The sequence below is a fragment of the Ambystoma mexicanum genome (assembly GCF_040938575.1).
Source record: "Ambystoma mexicanum isolate Mex_15411 chromosome 12 unlocalized genomic scaffold, UKY_AmexF1_1 Mex_chr12_unloc.2, whole genome shotgun sequence".
Classification (NCBI taxonomy): domain Eukaryota; kingdom Metazoa; phylum Chordata; class Amphibia; order Caudata; family Ambystomatidae; genus Ambystoma; species Ambystoma mexicanum.
Window position 1 is genome coordinate 13,278,854 of NW_027182323.1, and position 20,251 is coordinate 13,299,104.

Consider the following 20,251-nt stretch of genomic DNA (forward strand, 5'->3'; position numbering starts at 1 on the left):
CACATCATCCAGGCACCCGGGCAAATGGCACTAAGGTCGGCAGCTTGAACACTCCTTTCATGGGGGCAAAGCTCCCAGCTGAAACCACTGACCGACCCCTTCCCTTGCTGAAATCTCGTAACTCCCTCCATTCCTATCCTTTCCCTCTTTCTCCTTTTCTTTATTTGACCCTCCTCATTTCAATGTACATACTTACCTGTTAGCTGGCAGCTTAGCCCCATGGCAGACGCTGTCTCTTGTTGCAGTTCCCAAACCCCCCCACAACCCTCCTCAATCATTGGATTGCCCTGTGGCCATTACTAAGGACTTGTACCCCTGGGTGCCGTGCGCTAACTCCTGGTTGCAGTGGACCCTTGTGGTCTCAACCTGCACTTTTTTTATGTATACACATCATAACTCCGCCTCGGGGCTCTGAAAAAACAAACAAAGTAGTGCTCAGTACGACAGTAAAATAGAGAGAAAATTGATACAGAAACAATATAGTTATGAGAGGGAGGGAGGGTAGTTTTCGGTTGCACCCGTGCTCGATCACTGTCTGGGGACTGGATAGGACCGGGATGTATAAAACCTTGCCTGGGGGAACGAAACGCCCCTCTGATCTTCTGCCACTGCCTAGATCCTGCCTCTGATCCGCAGACCGCCTCCGACGTTCAGCCCTGCGACTCTCTACCAGATATACAGACAAAGCCCGGCACCGTGGTGGGTCCATCTCCGCTCCATCCTTTTTTGCACCCCTTGTCTCCCTATCCAGTCCTGTGTGATTGGTGCGGTACCCGGCTTAGCCGCATCAACACACACTTGCCCTCCGCAAGATAAATTAGAAAATTGGAACACTTATACTGCTTCATGGGGCATAGCTGCACCCCCCCCCATCTTGAAACATTTGACGCCCCCGCCCTCTTCCCGAACCACCATCAGCTTTGCCGGACAAAAACAATAGACACGAGTTGTGTGTGTTGAAAGAAAACACCTGCTGCGTGCTTTATTTGGCAAGAGTTAACTTACGGGTGCTCCGTGTACAGTGCATCACAGTGACAGGATTCTACTCTGTACTGGTGTTTTGTATATGCTGGTGAAGATATTCTTGGCCAACATAATTATAGGGAAGGTTACACAGAAGAATGGCACGTGCCAGTGATTATGACTTCTGCAAAACCTTAAATCCATCACTTTTTGTTTTGGTGGGAAACTGGACATCATTAACAAGGACTGTGTGTCGCTCACAGGTAATTGGATGTCACTGCCTATGATGTCATGTTGTGTGATGGCATTCTGTAGAATATCATTTCCCAGGACATCATCTGGGTCAAAAGTTGCACCAAATGGTTCACCCACCTACCCTACCCTACCCCACCCTACCCCACCCCACCCGCGCAAATTCAAAAGTTGTCACCACTTCACCTATTCCTTCAACCCCAGCCCTTTAAAAAAAAAACACTTATGCAACTGGAAATCTTTGCAAAAGCATTAAACTAAATAATGCCCAGTACTGTGAGTTGTGAATTATGGCCATATGTGCCCTGAGTCACATTGAAATATTATTACCCCGATAAGTCTCTTTTCCATTTCATGGCACAGACAGGACATGTTGAAATGAGCAACAAGTTTTAACATGGAAATTACATTTGGGGAGATATGGTAGAAAAATAAGAATTAGAGATTTATTTCCACTGCATCGTCTGCCATTCAATGATAACTTTAAGTGTGAAAAGATTCTGATTATCAAATGGAGCAGCATGAAAAACCTTTAAAAAATATCCCCTGCCGAAACCCGGGACCTTTAGATCTTCAGTCTAACGCTCTCCCAACTGAGCTATTTCGGCTGACTGATAGTGCTCTTCGGTCGTTTTGCAAAGAAACAGACATCTGCAATCCTAGACCTTATTTCCTTCCTTTTTTGTTGTTGTAATATTGCCCCAGTTATAGCATCGGATTTTCCATTTCTTTGCTTATTCTGTAACCAGCAAGTACAATGGAACAAAACGGGTGGGATGTCAGGAAGGAGATCAATCTGCTCGCCAAATCATTTCGAAAGAAAAATCGCATTTTCGGCTCCAGGTGCAACTATCACGTGCACGGAGCCTCTCTCCATCGTGCTGTTTCTTGTAGATGTGTGATGGGCCCTGTGGCGTTGCCCCGTAAGGGCTGCGCACGCGGCGGCGTGACGTTGCACGTCGCCGCGTGCAGCTTAAATAAACGGGGCGTTCCCGGAACCGCAGAGCCTGAGTCTGAGCTCTGTTGGGTTGGGGGCTCACGGGAATGCCTGGGGGGCCAAGGACAGACCCCCAACAGTGGCGACGAGTGATGTCGGATGCCCGGGCCCGGCGGTGAAAGGCGTCCGGAATTTTTCTGAAACGATCGGAACGTTCACGGACGTTTCGTTTCATGCCGTGGCTGCGGACCGCACACGCAGCTTGCGGCCATTTTGCAGACGAGGCCGCGGAACTTCTCGGAGCACCGGTTTGGACCGAGAAGGTGATCCGGGTCTAATTTTTGGATCTTGTGGGTGCTGAGGACATGATCCACGCGCCCATGCCCATTTTGTGAATTTTCATTAAATTTTGGGATTGTTACGTCGAGTGTTAGCCAGGACAAGGGCTAAGATGGCAGGGCCTGCTTAGCCTAGTCCATCCACGTGGTTCAATTTTTGGGACCTCTACACAGCAGTGCTTTGCTGCAAGGTGGCAACAAGGCACTTCCTCGCCCCCTTCATCATCAGGACACTCTTTTGATCCTCTTCATCATCACAAGGTGGTGGCTGTTTTCAGAGGTCTTCTGCATCTTTCAGCATCTGCATCCTCCCGCATGGTGGTGGTGGGAATCTGAGTTGCGGCCTCAGGTCTGGTAGTGGGGTGCCTGTGCGCTCAGTCCCATGTCCGACAGTGACCAGGACGGTGACACTGCGGATCCTGGGGAGGAATCTCAGGACGAAGGTCAGGGGCCTGCACCACAGGTACCACTAGGGGCACAGCCTGTCGGCCCCATCATGGCTCAAGCTAGAGCCCAGGCGGCCCTGCAACCGATACCAGAATTCGATCCTACGGGCCCTCCATCCAGTTTGGGGCCCCGATGGAGGAGGTGGGTGGCCCGCCTGGACATGTACTTCAGGGCTGCTCGAGTGGATGATGATGACAGCATGGTAGCCACCATGCTGTATTCGGCGGGAGCCGCGGTTCAGGAGATCTTTGAGTCGCTGACTCCGGTGGACCAGTCCTATGGTGCGGCGAAAGCGGCCCTCCTTGCGCACTTCCTTCCACTTGCCAACGTGGACTTCGAGAGATTCGTGATGCTGTCGGCCAAGCAGAAGGATGATGAGACTTTGGACACGTTTTACGGCCGCCTACGCCGCCTCTCCCAAGGGTGCGCGTGGGGGGACGCGGAGGACATGATACGGACAATGCTGATCCAAGCATGCTCCTCCGGCAAACTGAGGAGACAGGTCCTCAGGGAGCCGGGAATCACTCTGCACCGTATACTAGAACTGGGTCGATGTCACGAAGTGGCTGAGGCACGGGCAAGCAAGATGGAAGCAGGCTCACGCTCGATCAAAGCCGAAGAGGTGTGCGCTGTGTGGCGGGGCGGCAGAGGAACGAGAAGGCCTGGCGGAGCCCCCCGAGACAGGGCAGGAAGGTCGGGGGAGTCATGCCAGAAATGTGGCTATGACCTCCCCCACTCCACAGAGTGCCCAGCCGCAGGAAGAACATGTGGCCGATGTGGCCTGCCGGATCACTTCGCGAGAGTGTGCAAGTCGGCGCTACCTGTCATGGTACCCAGAGGTCCTGCCCGAGTCTGGACTCCGCGTCAAACACGGCCATCCAACGTGGCCCAGGTGGATCAAGCGGAAGGGGAGGCTCAGGCAGAGGAGGCTGAAGCAGAGGAGGAAGAAAACATCTTCTTCGTCTCAAGCATGGGGGTCCTGAAAGGCAAAAGCAGGAGGCAGCCAAGATGCGTAGTGGAGGTGAACCGCTCGCCTGTCCCCGTGCTGGTGGACACCGGGGCATCGGTCAATGTCATGGCTAGGGGACATTATGACGCTCTTGACCCATTACCGAACCTGGCTGCGCCAAGAGCTCGCATCTTCGCCTTCGGTGGACTCGAGCCCATACCGCTGGATGGAGCGTTCGTGGCGAAGGTGGAGCATGAAGGATCGAAGATCAGAGCCCGATTCTACGTCACCCCCATAAGCAACAACACCCTGCTAAGCTGTGCGGCTGCGGAGGCACTCGGGATAGTGAGTTTTGCGTACTCAGTATACCTGGAAGACATCAACGATCTGCTGGACAAGTATGCAACCCTGTTCAATGGCATTGGGAGAATGACAGGTGATCCAGTCCGGCTACACATTGACGACTCAGTACAACCTATCGCCCTGAAACACCGGAGAGTTCCTTTTCATCTGAGAGAGCAAGTCGATAAGGAACTGGACAACCTGGTGGCCTTGGACATCATCGAGAAGGTGGAAGGCCCAACACCATGGGTGTCCCCCATTGTCGTGGCCAGGAAACCAAAACAGCCGGACTCCGTTCGCATCTGCGTCGACATGAGGCTGCCCAACAAGGCCATAAAAAGGGAGCGACACCTGACCCCGACCATCGATGACATAATTGCTGAGGTACAGGGGGCCAGATTCTTCTCCAAACTCGACCTCAGAGCAGGGTACCATCAAGTTGTCCTCCATCCTGAGTCCCGGTACATAACGACATTCACCACCCACCGGGGACTCTACAGGTACAAGAGGTTGAGTTTTGGGGTTTCGTCGGCTGCCGAAGTGTTTCAGAACATTATCCGGGGTGCACTTGCTGATCTTGAAGGGGTGCTCAACATCAGTGATGACATTTTGGTGTTTGCCAACACGGAGGTGATCCACCTGAAGCGCCTGGCCAAGAAGCGCCCAGTCATTGGGCCTCACCCTCCATAGGGACAAATGCGAATTCCTGCGCCCATCAATAGAATTCTTTGGGTTTGTGTTCAAGGAGGGTGGGGTGTCACCCGACCCACGGAAGGTTCAGGACATTAAGAGTGCACAGCCCCCGGAATCCGTGTCGGAAGTGAGACGTTTTCTGGGCATGGTGACCTATTGTGGTCGGTTTATCCAAAACCTGGCCTCGAGGTCTGAGCCGCTCAGAGCTCTTACCAAGAAAGATACTGCCTGGCACTGGGGTCCACTGGAACAGTCGGCGTTCGAGGACATCAAAGGCGCCCTAACAACGGAGGACACCATGGCGTTCTTCGACCCGGCGCTACCCTCGGAGATCGTGGTCGACGCCAGCCCGTTTGGCCTGGGGGCGGTCCTGACCCAGGTGGACCGTGAAGGAAACCTCTGGCCCGTTGCATACGCCAGTAAGGCGCTCTCGGAGACGGAGCAGCGGTACTCCCAGATCGAGAGGGAGGCCCTGGCGGTCTTGTGGGGATGCCGACATTTTCGCCTATATGTGCTGGGACGTCCGGTGACTGTGGTGACTGATCATAAACCCCCGCTCCCGATTCTGGCTGGCTCGTCATCTAAGCCCCCGGCCAGAATTGAAAGATGGATGCTCGCATTGCTTGAATACGGGGTCACGCTGGTATACCGGCCAGGGGCCAACAATGCAGCGGACTTCCTTTCCCGGCATCCCGGAGTGCATGGGGGAGTGGCAGGAGACACCTGTGCAGAAGAAGCGGACGACCATGTCCGGATGGTGGTGGAGGGAGCAACACCAAATGCACTGCCCCTGTCGGAGCTGGAGGCCGCGGCGGCCGAGGATGGGTGCTTCCAGATACTGAAGCAGTCGATGCAGAGCGGGTCCTGGAAGCTCGTTTTGGAAGCTCTCGCAGGGCGGACCCATGAGGCGAAGACCGCCCTTGAACAGCTATGGAAGGTGAAAGATGAGCTGTCCTTCTCTGAGTCGGGGCTCCTACTCCGGGGGGATCGCATAGTGGTCCCCCACTCCAAAGTGGGCGAGGTGATCGCTTTGGCCCATCACGGACATCAGGGTGCTGCCAAGACGAAGGCGAGGCTGCGGATGAAGGTCTGGTTCCCGGAGCTAGAGAAAAGGGTCGATGACTTTGTGGCGGCCTGTGTATGGTGCCAGGCAGCCTCCCCGGTGCAGAGGGAACCGGCTATCGAAGCAATGCCTCGGGGGACCAGGCCCTGGGAGGTCGTACATGCCGACTTTGGGTCCACGTCCGTGGGCACCCATTTTCTGGCCATAGTCGATGAGTACTCCCGGTACCCTGAGGTGGAGTTCGTGGAATCGGTGGCATTCGAGCATGTGGTGGTCGGCGTGGAAAAGATCTTTGCAACCCATGGGATTCCCCTGACGCTGTGCTCGGACAATGGGTCGCCATTTCAAAGCGAACGCTTCTCAGAGTTCCTGGCCAGCTGTGGAGTTCAACATCGAAAGATATCCCCGCTGTGGCCGAGGGCCAATGGCGATGCAGAAAGGCTGATGCGAACACTAAACAAGACATTTCGGATTGCGCAAGGACAAGGCCAGCCCCTCCAACGGGCCTTGTATCAATTCCTGCGAGTGTATCGCACCACCCCACATGCCTCCACTGGTGTCGCCCCGGCGGAAGTGCTGTTCCGGCGATGCCCCCGGGGTCTACTGCCGGAGGTACAGGAGAGAGAGCCTGGGGTTATCAACGACCAGCAGGTGGAGGCCGACCGACTGGCCAGGATCAGCCAAGAGAACGTGCGACGGGGCCTGCGGCCCCAGCGGCTGGAACCCGGGGATGAGGTACTCATCCGGAACCGCCATCCTCACGGGAAGTTGTCACTGCCTTATGAACCGGCGCCACTGGATGTGGTCGCTGTGAAGGGGTCAATGGTGACGGCCTCCGATGGGCGGACGGCTGTCACCCGCAACGTCAGCTTCTTCAAGAAGCTGGGGGACTCGAGAACTGAACCCCCTCTGGACCCTGGTATCGCCGAGATCCCTGAAGAAGATGGCCCCCCTCTCGGTGCCCCGGTCTCTCCGCGTCGGGAGGCTACTGTTGAAGGACTGCCGGTGCCGGAGGTGAGCGGGAGGTACCCCCAGAGGACTGGGCGAGGGAAACCCGCTTACCTCAGTGAGTATGTGTTGGGACAGTTGGAGAGTCGTCCGGGGTGAGGGGGCTGACATTAAAAGAGGCCTGGGTCCAGGATGGGCAAGTTGTTTGCTGTGTGATATGTTGTGTTTAACTAATAAAGTAATTGTGTGTCCTCCCGAAAAAGGAGGAGTGTGGCGTTGCCCCGTAAGGGCTGCGCACGCGGCGGCGTGACGTTGCATGTCGCCGCGTGCAGCTTAAATAAACGGGGCGTTCCCGGAACCGCAGAGCGACCGGGGAGCCCGAACCTAACGGACGTGTGAGTCTGAGCTCTGTTGGGTTGGGGGCTCACGGGAATGCCTGGGGGGCCAAGGACAGACCCCCAACAGGCCCTTGGCTGTGTTCTAAGTTGATCTTTAAGTACTTTCGAACCAAACCCGCGCGGTACTCTTGGTGTCAAAAAATCACGCGGTATACAGCCTGATAATTAGGTTGAATTTAAGGCATTGAAGTGCAACTATAGGGAGCAGGATCAATATTGAAATCACACGTATAGACAATGATATCTTTCAAGTTGTGTGCTGGTCATTCAGCATGCCATTTGCAAGCACCTCTACATGTATCCTTTGATAGCTCAGTTGGTAGAGCGGAGGACTGTAGTGAGGTAATCAGATATCCTTAGGTCGCTGGTTCAATTCCGGCTCGAAGGACATTTTGCTAATAAAACACTTCTGCCACGTAATATCAATGGAAACCGCACACTTATACTGCGCTGTATTTGGTCACATTGACGGACCGGTTCTCAACATTTTTATGACTTTTGGAAACCAGATTGTGATCTTTTGTGCTGGTTGAAAGGTGAGTTGTCTTCCTTTTTAGCAGGACAAGGTTGCCTGTGCTCGGATTCTGGGTCAAGACTGGAGGCCCAAATTATGCTTACTCTTCTCTTTTCTCGAGCAGCATTAAAGCAAAGAATATTAAAAAGAAACCATCACAAAAACGACATTTCCCATTAAAACAGCTGTTTGTAGTCCGTTTATGATAGGTCGAATGTTGTTTCCATGTGACTATTGTATCCAATCCTCTCTAACTGCGTCCATAAACCTGGCTTCCTTTCTCTTCCCTTCCTCTTTCTTTGCTGCTTGGGCAGCAGTTAAGTCAAACTTTATTTACAATTGTGTAGAGATATCGCGAGACCTACCGGTCTCGCGAGATCTCGTGCGCGGCCGGAAGTGCGGGCCCCACACGCTCAGCGAGGCATTCGAGCGGGAGAAAGCCACGGAGCAGGACGTGCGCCCGGGCGCTCCTCCCAAGAAGAGGCCTCCAAGCCGCAAGAGAGACTCTCAGCATGTACACGAGTTGTGTCGCAGCTCCAGGGCCTGTTGCCCATCATTGACTCATATCATATATGTTGCAGATTTACTTGAGTGGCACAGAAGAATAAAAGCACACAACTTGTAACCACACTGCCTCCTATCATTTATTGTGAGAATTACACAACATAATTAGCGACGAGGATCATCACTAAAACCCGGGTGGAGCCATGCAAGGAGCGACACCACCACCGCCCTTCCTGCAAACTCCAGGTAGGCTTGCCATTCCGTGGCCACAATGGCAACCCTTATTCACAACGTATGTAGAGGCCATGGGCGGTGCGGGCTACTCGGCGGCGAGACGCAGAGCGATGTTACTAAATGCCCTGGGCGTTGAAGGACAGAGGGTGTTTGAGAGTCTCACCCCGGAGCCGGTAGCTGGTGATAATGATGATGAATTCAAGGAGGCTGTGCGAAGGATTGTTAAAAGGTTCGCCAGCAAGGAGAATACCGTCCTGCACAGGATTCGGTTCTACAGCCGCAAACAGGAGGCGTCCGAACCCGTTGATGATTATGTCACCAAACTGCGCGAACTGGCGGCGCTCTGCAGTTTTGGTAACAACGCTGAGACTCTCATCTGCGACATGCTGGTGGTCCACACCAACAGCAGAAAAGTACAAGATAAGTTCATTTTAGAGAAGGAATTGCAGCTGGAAAAAGCTATTGAAATAGCGAGAGCAGTTGAGGAGACGGTAGGCAGAAGGAAAGAATTTGCAAGCGGCCACGGCCCTACCGAAGTTCAATCAGTGGCAATCCGCCCAAAGAAGGAGAGGCTGGTCCTCGATGCGAGAGAAGGAAAATGGGGGAAGAAAGAACCGTTGAAATGCCACAGGTGCACCAGCACAAAGCATGTAGCCTTCGATAGAGAGTGCCCAGCAAGAGACAAGGAGTGCTCAGTATGCAAAAAGATTGGTCACTTCTCAATCATGTCTCGGTGGCGCAACAAGAAGATCACGAGTGTTAACGCTGAACACAACACTGAGAGGGATTCGTCCTCGGAAGATGAAGGGAGACCGACAGTCATCATGGTGAACAGCTCACGGGCCAGAAGGGAAAAGCCCCACGGTGCAATCAAAATAAATGGACTGGAAACAAGGGTCATGGCTGATTTGGGTTCTGATCTCACCATAATACTCCTACGCACGTACAAAGAGATGATGGGTACAGAGACGGTCCAAGTACTCAGCACACGGCACAAGCCTACAGTTTTTGGTGGTGCGTCTGTAGACTTGTTGGGCTACATCAAAGGGAAAGTAGAGTTCAAAGGAAGAGAGACCACCACCAAAGTTTACTTTAGTCAAGAAGGCCCAGCGGTATTAGGGTGGGACTACCAGGTGAAACTGAAAATCGAGCTGGACCCCAGCACAGAGGATCAGGTACTGTCAGTCAGTTGGAGGAGCGCACCAGTAGTGAAAAGTGATTACCCCAAACTATTTTTGGAAGAACCTGGTCACATCAAGGGCTTCGTCCACAAAATATTACTCAAAACCAACGCAGTCCCGGTCAAGCACAGATTAAGGCCAGTACCGACAACGGCAAGAGACACACTCAGAAGCCAACTGGACAGAATGAAGAAAGATGGCGTCATCGAAGAAATTGAAGCTTCTGAGTGGCTGAGCCAAGTGGTACTCATAAAGAAACAGAACTCACAAGAGCTAAGAGTATGCATTGACCTCCGCAGCCTAAACCTGGAAGTTATTGCAGACAGCTACCCGCTGCCGAGCATAAATGAGTTAATCCTCATGATGAAGGAAGCCAAAGTATTCTCGAAACTGGACATGAGGAACGCCTACCATCAAATTCAACTGCACAAGGAGTCCAAGCCAATCACCGCTTTCATCACCCCGTTTGGCACGTACCAGTTCACCAAAATGCCATTTGGTTTATCATCTGCAGCCTCAGCGTTTCAACGCATGATGGATGCTCTACTGCGGAACGTCAGGAACGTGGCTTATTTCCAGGATGACATCCTTATCTACGCAAAGGACGAACAGATGCACGACGTCACATTGAGAACAGTCCTCACCAAACTGCAAGAAGCGGGTGTGAGATTAAGGTACCAAAAATGTGTGTTCAAAGCAAAAGAAGTTGAGTATTTGGGGTACAAAATATCAGAGAAAGGTGTAAGTCCCGAGCAAAACTTACTGCAGGCCTTAATTTAAGCTCCAGAACCCACCAACAAAGACGAAGTGAGGTCATTCCTCGGGTTGGCGGAGTACTATGCAAAATTCATGCCCAAATTCTCGGAAACCTCAGCACCGCTCCGAGAGCTCCTCAAAAAAGGGTCGGAGTACACGTGGCAGGAAGATCAGAAGAAATCGGTGGAAAGCATAAAACAACACATAGTTGAAGCGCCATGCTTGCAACCGTTCAACCCAGAGTGGAGTACAGTCATCACTACAGATGCCAGTGCATATGGACTAGGGGCGGTCCTCACTCAGAAGAAGGGCGACACGGAACATGTGGTAGCGTTTGCCTCGAAAGCCCTATCGTCAGCTGAACAAAACTACTCCACCATAGAGAAGGAGATGTTAGTTTGTACATGGGCTGTGGAACATTTCAGGACATATGTGTGGGGCACGAAGTTCAAGTTGGTTACCGACCATAAGCCCCTCATCCACATGCTCAGCCCAGGTGGCACCAAAGTGTCAACACCCCAATTAGCACGCATAGCAGCAAAACTGCAGGAATACACCTCCGAGGTGCAACACATCTCCGGATGGAAGAATTCGCAGGCAGATTGCATGTCAAGATTGCCAGAGGGCAAGGACAATGCCACCACTTTCTTACAAGAAGAATGCATTGTAGCATCCATTACAGATCTCAAGGCGCCCGACTACCTGGAACTCAGCGAAAAACACTGGATTGAAGAAGACGGAAAGGATCCTACCATGGTGCGAATCAGAGAATGGATCAAAAACGGATGGCCAGACGAAAGGGCAGTGCCAGAAGGTATGAGACCTTATTGGAAAGTGGCAGATGAGATCTCAGAAGCCGACGGCATAATTATGAAAACCGACCAGATAATCCCGCCCGCAGGCATGAGAAAAATCATTCTGTGCAGGGCCCCTGCGGGCCATCTGGGGAACACCATGACACGTTGCAGAGTGAGAGAAGCCTACTGGTGTACGTCCATGGACCTGGAGATCCGCACCATGATTGAGAGATGCCATGAGTGTCTCAACAGTGACAAGCGCCTGAAAATCGGACAGGCGCCCATGATTCCCACAGAAACCCCGGAAGCGGTGTGGTCAAAAGTGGGTCTAGACTTCATAGGACCATTGGAGACGATGGCGCCCGAGCATCGGTACGGCATAGTGCTAGTGGACTATTTATCGAAATGGTCGAGGCCAAGTTTGTTCCTAACATCACGACCGCAACCGTAATAGAGGTCCTGACGGCCATTTTTCAGAGCGAAGGGCTCCCCAACGAGTTAGTAACAGACAACGGAGTACAACTTATATCCAGAGACATGGAACTGTTTCTGAGGAAGCACAACATACACCAGAAGAAAGCAGCACTCTACCATCCCCAAGCAAATGGGCTCGTCGAGAGGGCCAATAGGTTCATTAAGGGAGCCATCCAATTAGCAACCGCTTCAGGATTGGATCCCCTCAAAACAACAAAAGAGACCATCGCAGCTCACAGACTGACCCCCAACGGGATCACCCAAATTTCTCCTTTTCGCATGCTGAGAGGGAGGAGAGCAGCATCCACGCTAGTACCGCCATGGTTGGCCAAAGTAAGAGAAGACGAAGAAGTAGACATGTCGGAAGTGGTGTGGAGAATAGAGAACAGCAAGGCACGCATGAAAAGGTGGAGCGACAGAAGAAGAAGGACCAAACAAGAGTCAGAAGTAAAAGAAGGAGATTGGATCAAAATACGGTTACCGACCAAGGATCAGATCACGGGCTCACGGTTCAGCGGACCTGTGAAGGTGATTCACCGAGGAGCCAACCATGTCCGCACCGAAGATGGGCGCACATGGAACATGGAAAGAGTAGCCATGTTTGAAAAGAGGCAAGAGAGAGAAAAGACTTATGAAAGGTCTGAAGCTGAAGGAGTAATGGACAATGAGAGGGGGAAAGAACGAGAGCCGGAGACAGACAGAAGAGAAGTTGAAGGAAATGAGATTCAAGTGGATGCCCCAACTCTCGAGCGAGAAAATGACCAGCAGGACGTGTGCAGTGAGAGAGGCGATCGTCCGCGAAGGGAACACAGAAGACCGGTGAGATACAATGACTATGTATTGCAATGAACTGCCTTTGCATTATCAGGGGGAGGTGTGTAGAGATATCGCGAGACCGGCAGGTCTCGCGAGATCTCGTGCGCGGCCGGAAGTGCGGGCCTTACTTAACTTACAGGTAATCTTCATTACTCTTAGTCGTACCCTTCCTCGTCACAGCATTTACTTCATGAGGCCCCTGCCTCCGACACAGGACTTTCTTCTATTTCTTTTCTTTTGTCTAACTTCTCCCCTTGACCCTCAGCTTCCTGTTTAACGTATTGAAGCCGCAGCATGGGAACCCCCGTACGGAGGGAGAGGAGGGTCGTCAGTACTGTGACGAGGAAGAGTAGGATTAGGAGTAATGAAGATTGCTGGTAAGTAATCAGAGCATTACCTCCACGTCCACACTTCCTCGACCCAGTACTTACTTCATGAGGCATACCATAGCAGCAACAGGGAGAGGACCCAATGAGACACAGAGACAGAAGTGCAGCAACAAAAAAAACACCTTTATTGACTCCAATAATCACATCCCAACAGACAAAACACCAACCCTGAAGGAACCATCCCTAGAGTGAGAGACGTTCAACTGATAGTGGTTGACAAAGGTGCTCTGATCCGCCCAGGTTTCAGCCAAACCCCTGTAGAGAAACGCCCAAATCTTCTGTAGAGATAACAGCATCTGGCCAGGAAGCAGCATAACGCCCTGGTAGATCGACCCTGAACGTGGTCAGGTACAGGCAGGCCAGAAACCAAATAGGACATGGAGACAACAGTACGGATCCACCGGCTAATGAAAACCACAGAGGCCTTACGACCCGCTCCGCGGGGCCACAAGTAACCAAGAGACTATCAGACTGCCGGAAAGGGGCAGTCCGAGCCAAATATTCCAGAACTGCCCGCCGCACCTCAATGGCATGCCAAGCCACCTCGTTCGGCGCCTGGGGTTTCTGAAAAACCGCAGCGAGAACCAGATCCTGAGAAGTGTGAAACTGAGACACAACTTTAGGCAGAAACTTTGGATCACACCGCAAAACCACAGAGTCCGGCAGAACTCTCAAGAAAGAGGGTCGACACAACAGAGCCCCAACCTCCCCCAGCCTATGGGCAGACGTGATGGCAATCAGGAAAGCAGTCTTCAGAGTAAGGTGCTTGATATCAATTTCCGACAGGAGCTCAAAGGGATGCCCCTGAAGGAACTTTAAGTCTGGAGGACGATCCCTGGGGGAAGGCCCTTATAGGTACAAGGACGGGAAGCAGAGACACCCCGAAGAAACTTCCCCACCAACACCTCCCCATCCAGGTGGCCATCAGAGTCCCCCAAGAGGATTTTAATGGAGGCCCATTGGGAGCAAAGTGTGGAGATCGCTATGCCCTTGTCAAAACCCTCCTGGAGGAACTGGAGAATAGCGGGTAGACGGCAAGTGATGCAAGTACTCTCCCACCCTCGACACACTCTGGGCCAAACTTTGCCAGTGTAGGCCAGGTAGCTTGTAGGTTCAACCCCTGCAGTTGCACGTTTCTCTGGCTCTCAGCAGCTGCGGGACAGGACGATCGTCTGTGGCGGGACAGTAGCCTTTTCTCAGCTCACGATGAAGAAAAGAGGACAGTTCCAGTGCAGCACATCACAGGACACAAGGGGGAAGGCAGGCAAGGCTAATACAATAACCGTCACCACATCCGGGCGATGCAGGTACTGCAAATGCTCACGGCATGGCACACTCTTTTAAATCGCGACCCAGAGGAGCTAGGACAACATTTGGCGGGAGAGGGCCCAGGACCACAAGCTAGCGATTCCCCAAGTCTCGAGTTTCAACTCGGAACAGCAGTGCTCCTATGCGATACCCCAGGTTCAAGCTTGTCAGTTTGCTGGATGGCCCAGGAACACTTCTGATGAGGCTCTTTTTGAGGGTAATCAGGAGGTGCTGAGAGTAGTTGTTCCCCCTACTCCAAAGGGTCGAAGTGCACTTGCAGGCCTTCTGTGGTGGATACAAGAGCAGGGGTCTGACGGAACAACAGCAGGCTCAGGGTGCCAAACCTTCCAGCACTTCTCTGGTGGTTCCAAAGGTCTCCTTTGGCAATTCAGGATACTTGGTCCTTATGTAGTTTGGAGAGAACTTCAGTTGATAGACCTGGAATGGATACAGAGCCCCCTCTCTCATCCGAAATTCGTTTCATGCTCAAATCTAGGATAGCCAACAAAAGATATGCTCCCTTGCATGAACGTCAGGCATGAACCAATCGCGGTCCACATTGGTTCCAGTCATTCAGGCATACCAGACATACTGGCACCAGTAGTGTAGATTGGGACCAGAGAGTCCCAATCCTCTTCCTGGGCATTAGCACACGTGACATGCAGGAGCCCGCGAAAGTTGTGGTTTTCACGGGTGGCTGCATGCCCAAAGCCCTTGTCTGATCGAGCTGGGGGAAGACAAAGGGACAAAATGGACAAAGGACAGAACAAAAGACTTTGTGCCACAGCCATTTCGGCAGTGGCCACAGTCTTGAGCCAAATGCAGTAAACGCAGTATGGTTAACTAAAAAGAATTACAAATACTATAAAAGTAAACTGCTGCCACCAGTTTGTCCTAGGCACACCTGTACAGTCACCAGAAAATCCTTAGAGTGTGTCTAGGGCCATAAAACAAAAGGACCCCTATGTGCGGTACTGTAAGGTACTTTGCACATAGATCAAAAGTTATCAAGAAATGACAACATAATCAAAGACTAAGGGAAATATAGTTTGTCAGTACTGACAGTATGAAGGACGTGTCAGTATCCCCTTAACAGATGAGCAAAAGCCCAGAGGAGTGCAGCTGAAGGCTGCGCTCCACAGGAAAAAGTCTGGTTAGGTTAGCCAATCAAAAGCAAAAAGTTTGGAGCGGTCCATAAACGGAGGGAAAATTGCACCTAAGGGAAATCTTCCCTAGCGGTGCTTTATTTGGCAAGAGTTAACTTAGTACGATTCTGCTCTGCACTGGCATCCTGGATGTGCCGGTGAAGACATTCTTGGCCTCCTCATCCAGGCACCCGGGCAAATGGCACTAAGGTCGGCAGCTTGAACACTCCTTTCATGGGGGCAAAGCTCCCAGCTGAAACCACTGACCAACCCCTTCCCTTGCTGAAATCTCGTAACTCCCTCCATTCCTATCCTTTCCCTCTTTCCCCTTTTCTTTATTTGACCCTCCTCATTTCAATGTACATACTTACCTGTTAGCTGGCAGCTTAGCCCCATGGCAGACGCTGTCTCTTGTTGCAGTTCCCAAACCCCCCCACAACCCTCCTCAATCATTGGATTGCCCTGTGGCCATTACTAAGGACTTGTACCCGTGGGTGCCGTGCTCTAACTCCTGGTTGCAGTGGACCCTTGTGGTCTCAACCTGCACTTTTTTTATGTATACACATCATAACTCCGCCTCGGGGCTCTGAAAAAACGAACAAAGTAGTGCTCAGTACGACAGTAAAATAGAGAGAAAATTGATACAGAAACAATATAGTTATGAGAGGGAGGGAGGGTAGTTTTCGGTTGCACCCGTGCTCGATCACTGTCTGGGGACTGGATAGGACAGGGATGTATAAAACCTTGCCTGGGGGAACGAAACGCCCCTCTGATCTTCTGCCACTGCCTAGATCCTGCCTCTGATCCGCAGACCGCCTCCGACGTTCAGCCCTGCGACTCTCTACCAGATATACAGACAAAGCCCGGCACCGTGGTGGGTCCATCTCCGCTCCATCCTTTTTTGCACCCCTTGTCTCCCTATCCAGTCCTGTGTGATTGGTGCGGTACCCGGCTTAGCCGCATCAACACACACTTGCCCTCCGCAAGATAAATTAGAAAATTGGAACACTTATACTGCTTCATGGGGCATAGCTGCACCCCCCATCCCCCGATCTTGAAACATTTGACGCCCCCGCCCTCTTCCCGAACCACCATCACCTTAGCCGGACAAAAACAATAGACACGAGTTGTGTGTGTTGAAAGAAAACACCTGCTGCGTGCTTTATTTGGCAAGAGTTAATTTACGGGTGCTCCGTGTACAGTGCATCACAGTGACAGGATTCTACTCTGCACTGGTGTTTTGTATATGCTGGTGAAGATATTCTTGGCCAACATAATTATAGGGAAGGTTACACAGAAGAATGGCACGTGCCAGTGATTATGACTTCTGCAAAACCTTAAATCCATCACTTTTTGTTTTGGTGGGAAACTGGACATCATTAACAAGGACTGTGTGTCGCTCACAGGTAATTGGATGTCACTGCCTATGATGTCATGTTGTGTGATGGCATTCTGTAGAATATAATTTCCCAGGACATCATCTGGGTCAAAAGTTGCACCAAATGGTTCACCCACCTACCCTACCCTACCCCACCCGCGCAAATTCAAAAGTTGTCACCACTTCACCTATTCCTTCAACCCCAGCCCTTTAAAAAAAACACTTATGCAACTGGAAATCTTTGCAAAAGCATTAAACTAAATACTGCCCAGTACTGTGAGTTGTGAATTATGGCCATATGTGCCCTGAGTCACATTGAAATATTATGACCCCTATATGTCTCTTCCATTTCATGGCACAGACAGGACATGTTGAAATGAGAAACAAGTTTTAACATGGAAATTACATTTGGGTAGATATGGTAGAAAAATAAGAATTAGAGATTTATTTCCACTGCATCGTCTGCCATTCAATGATAACTTTAAGTGTGAAAAGATTCTGATTATCAAATGGAGCAGCATGAAAAACCTTTAAAAAATATCCCCTGCCGAAACCCGGGATCGAACCAGGGACCTTTAGATCTTCAGTCTAACGCTTTCCCAACTGAGCTATTTCAGCTGACTGATAGTGCGCTTCGGTCGTTTTGAAAAGAAACAGACATCTGCAATCCTAGACCTTATTTCCTTCCTTTTTTGGTGTTGTAATATTGCCCCAGTTATAGCATCGGATTTTCAATTTCTTTACTTATTCTGTAACCAGCAAGTACAATGGAACAAAACGGGTGGGATGTCAGGAAGGAGATCAATAGAGCTGCTCGCCAAATCATTTCGAAAGAAAAATCGCATTTTCGGCTCCAGGTGCAACTATCACGTGCACGGAGCCTCTCTCCATCGTGCTGTTTCTTGTAGATGTGTGATGGGCCCTTGGCTGTGTTCTAAGTTGATCTTTAAGTACTTTCGAACCAAACACGCGCGGTACTCTTGGTGTCAAAAAATCACGCGGTATACAGCCTCATAATTAGGTTGAATTTAAGGCATTGAAGTGTAACTATAGGGAGCAGGATCAATATTGAAATCACACGTATAGACAATGATATCTTTCACGTTGTGTGCTAGTCATTCAGTATGCCATCTGCAAGCACCTGTACATGTATCCTTCGATAGCTCAGTTGGTAGAGCGGAGGATATCCTTAGGTCGCTGGTGCAAATCTGGCTCGAAGGACATTTTGCTAATAAAACACTTCTGCCACGTATTATCAATGGAAACCGCACACTTATACTGCGCTGTATTTGGTCACATTGAAAGACCGGTTCTCAACATTTTTATGACTTTTGGAAACCAGATTGTGATCGTTTGTGCTGGTTGAAAGGTGAGTTGTGAAAGGTGAGTTGTCTTCCTTTTTAGCAGGACAAGGTTGCCTGTGCTCGGATTCTGGGTCAAGACTGGAGGCCCGAATTATGTTTACTCTTCTCTTTTCTCGAGCAGCATTAAAGCAAACAATATTGTAGAGCGATCGCGAGAGCCCCGCTCTCGCGAGACCTCGCCAGCAAACAGAGCTCCGCCCCCGCGCGCTACGCGCGCATTACGGGACGAGCTCAAGACGCGACCAGAGGCGTCTACCCGGCTCCTCCGAGCACGGGACTTCATAGCTCGATATATTTATGCAGCCTGAGGAGTCCTGACCCTCAGCACAGTTGGGCCCGTTGGCCTTTAGTAATGTTGGCACCTTGTGCCTCTTCAATTCGTTATTGAATTACAGCATCATTAAACCACTGGTGCAACTCAAGTACGGCTCCTGTCTTCACTTAAGGTGGGCGATTTACTACAAATATCAAAAAGAAACCATCACAAAAACGACATTTCCCATTAAAACAGCTGTTTGTAGTCCGTTTATGATAGGTCGAATGTTGTTTCCATGTGACTATTGTATCCAATCCTCTCTAACTGCGTCCATAAACCTGGCTTCCTTTCTCTTCCCTTCCTCTTTCTTTGCTGCTTGGGCAGCAGTTAAGTCAAACTTTATTTACAATTGTGTAGAGATATCGCGAGACCTACCGGTCTCGCGAGATCTCGTGCGCGGCCGGAAGTGCGGGCCCCACACACTCAGCGAGGCATTCGAGCGGGAGAAAGCAACGGAGCAGGACGTGCTCCCGGGCGCTCCTCCCAAGAAGAGGCCTCCAAGCCGCAAGAGAGACTCTCAGCATGTACACGAGTTGTGTCGCAGCTCCAGGGCCTGTTGCCCATCATTGACTCATATCATATATGTTGCAGGTTTACTTGAGTGGCACAGAAGAATAAAAGCACACAACTTGCAACCACACCGCCTCCTATCATTTATTGTGAGAATTATACAACAAATTGCTCTAATAACTTACAGGTAATCTTCATTACTCTTAGTCGTGCCCTTCCTCGTCACAGCATTTACTTCATGAGGCCCCGGCCTCCGTCAAAGGACTTTCTTCTATTTCTTTTCTTTTGTCTAACTTCTCCCCTTGACCCTCAGCTTCCTGTTTAACGTATTCAAGCCGCAGCATGGGAACCCCCGTAGGGGGGGGGAGGAAGGTCGTCAGTACTGTGATGAGGAAGAGTAGGATTAGGAGTAATGAAGATTGCTGGTAAGTAATCAGAGCATTAGCTCCACGTCCACTGTTCCTCGGCCCAGTACTTACTTCATGAGGCATACCATAGCAGCAACAGGGAGAGGTCCCAATGAGACACAGAGACAGAAGTGCAGCAACAAAAAAAACACCTTTATTGACTCCAATACGCACATCCCAACAGACAAAACACCAACCCTGAAGGAACCATCCCTAGAGTGAGAGACGTTCAACTGATAGTGGTTGACAAAGGTGCTCTGATCCGCCCAGGTTTCAGCCAAACCCCTGTAGAGAAACGCCCAAATCTTCTGTAGAGATAACAGCATCTGGCCAGGAAGCAGCCTAACCCCCTGGTAGATCGACCCTGAACGTGGCAGGCAGGCCAGAAACCAAATAGGACATGGAGACAACAGTACGGATCCACCGGCTAATGAAAACCACAGAGGCCTTACGCCCCGCTCCACGGGGCCACAAGTAACCAAGAGACTATCAGACTGCCGGAAAGGGGCAGTCCGAGCCAAATATTCCAGGACTGCCCGCCGCACCCCAATGGCATGCCAAGCCACCTTGTTCGGCGCCTGGGGTTTCTGAAAAAACGCAGGGAGAACCAGATCCTGAGAAGTGTGAAACTGAGACACAACTTTAGGCAGAAACTTGGGATCACACCGCAAAACCACAGAGTCCGGCAGAACTCTCAAGAAAGAGGGTCGACACAACAGAGCCCCAACCTCCCCCAGCCTATGGGCAGACGTGATGGCAATCAGGAAAGCAGTCTTCAGAGTAAGGTGCTTGATATCAATTTCCGACAGGAGCTCAAAGGGATGCCCC

General features: G+C 51.1%; 2 non-coding genes across 2 annotated transcripts; one reads left to right on the top strand and one right to left on the bottom strand.

The window, feature by feature from the left end:
• The first annotated feature begins 7,631 nt into the window (after positions 1-7,631).
• Positions 7,632-7,718, top strand: TRNAY-GUA (transfer RNA tyrosine (anticodon GUA)). The gene is given in 2 exon segments: positions 7,632-7,668; positions 7,683-7,718. It is a non-coding gene; the product is annotated as a tRNA-Tyr (tRNA).
• Positions 7,719-17,371: 9,653 nt separating this feature from the next.
• Positions 17,372-17,444, bottom strand: TRNAF-GAA (transfer RNA phenylalanine (anticodon GAA)). Its single transcript has one exon. It is a non-coding gene; the product is annotated as a tRNA-Phe (tRNA).
• Between the last annotated feature and the right edge of the window lie 2,807 nt (positions 17,445-20,251).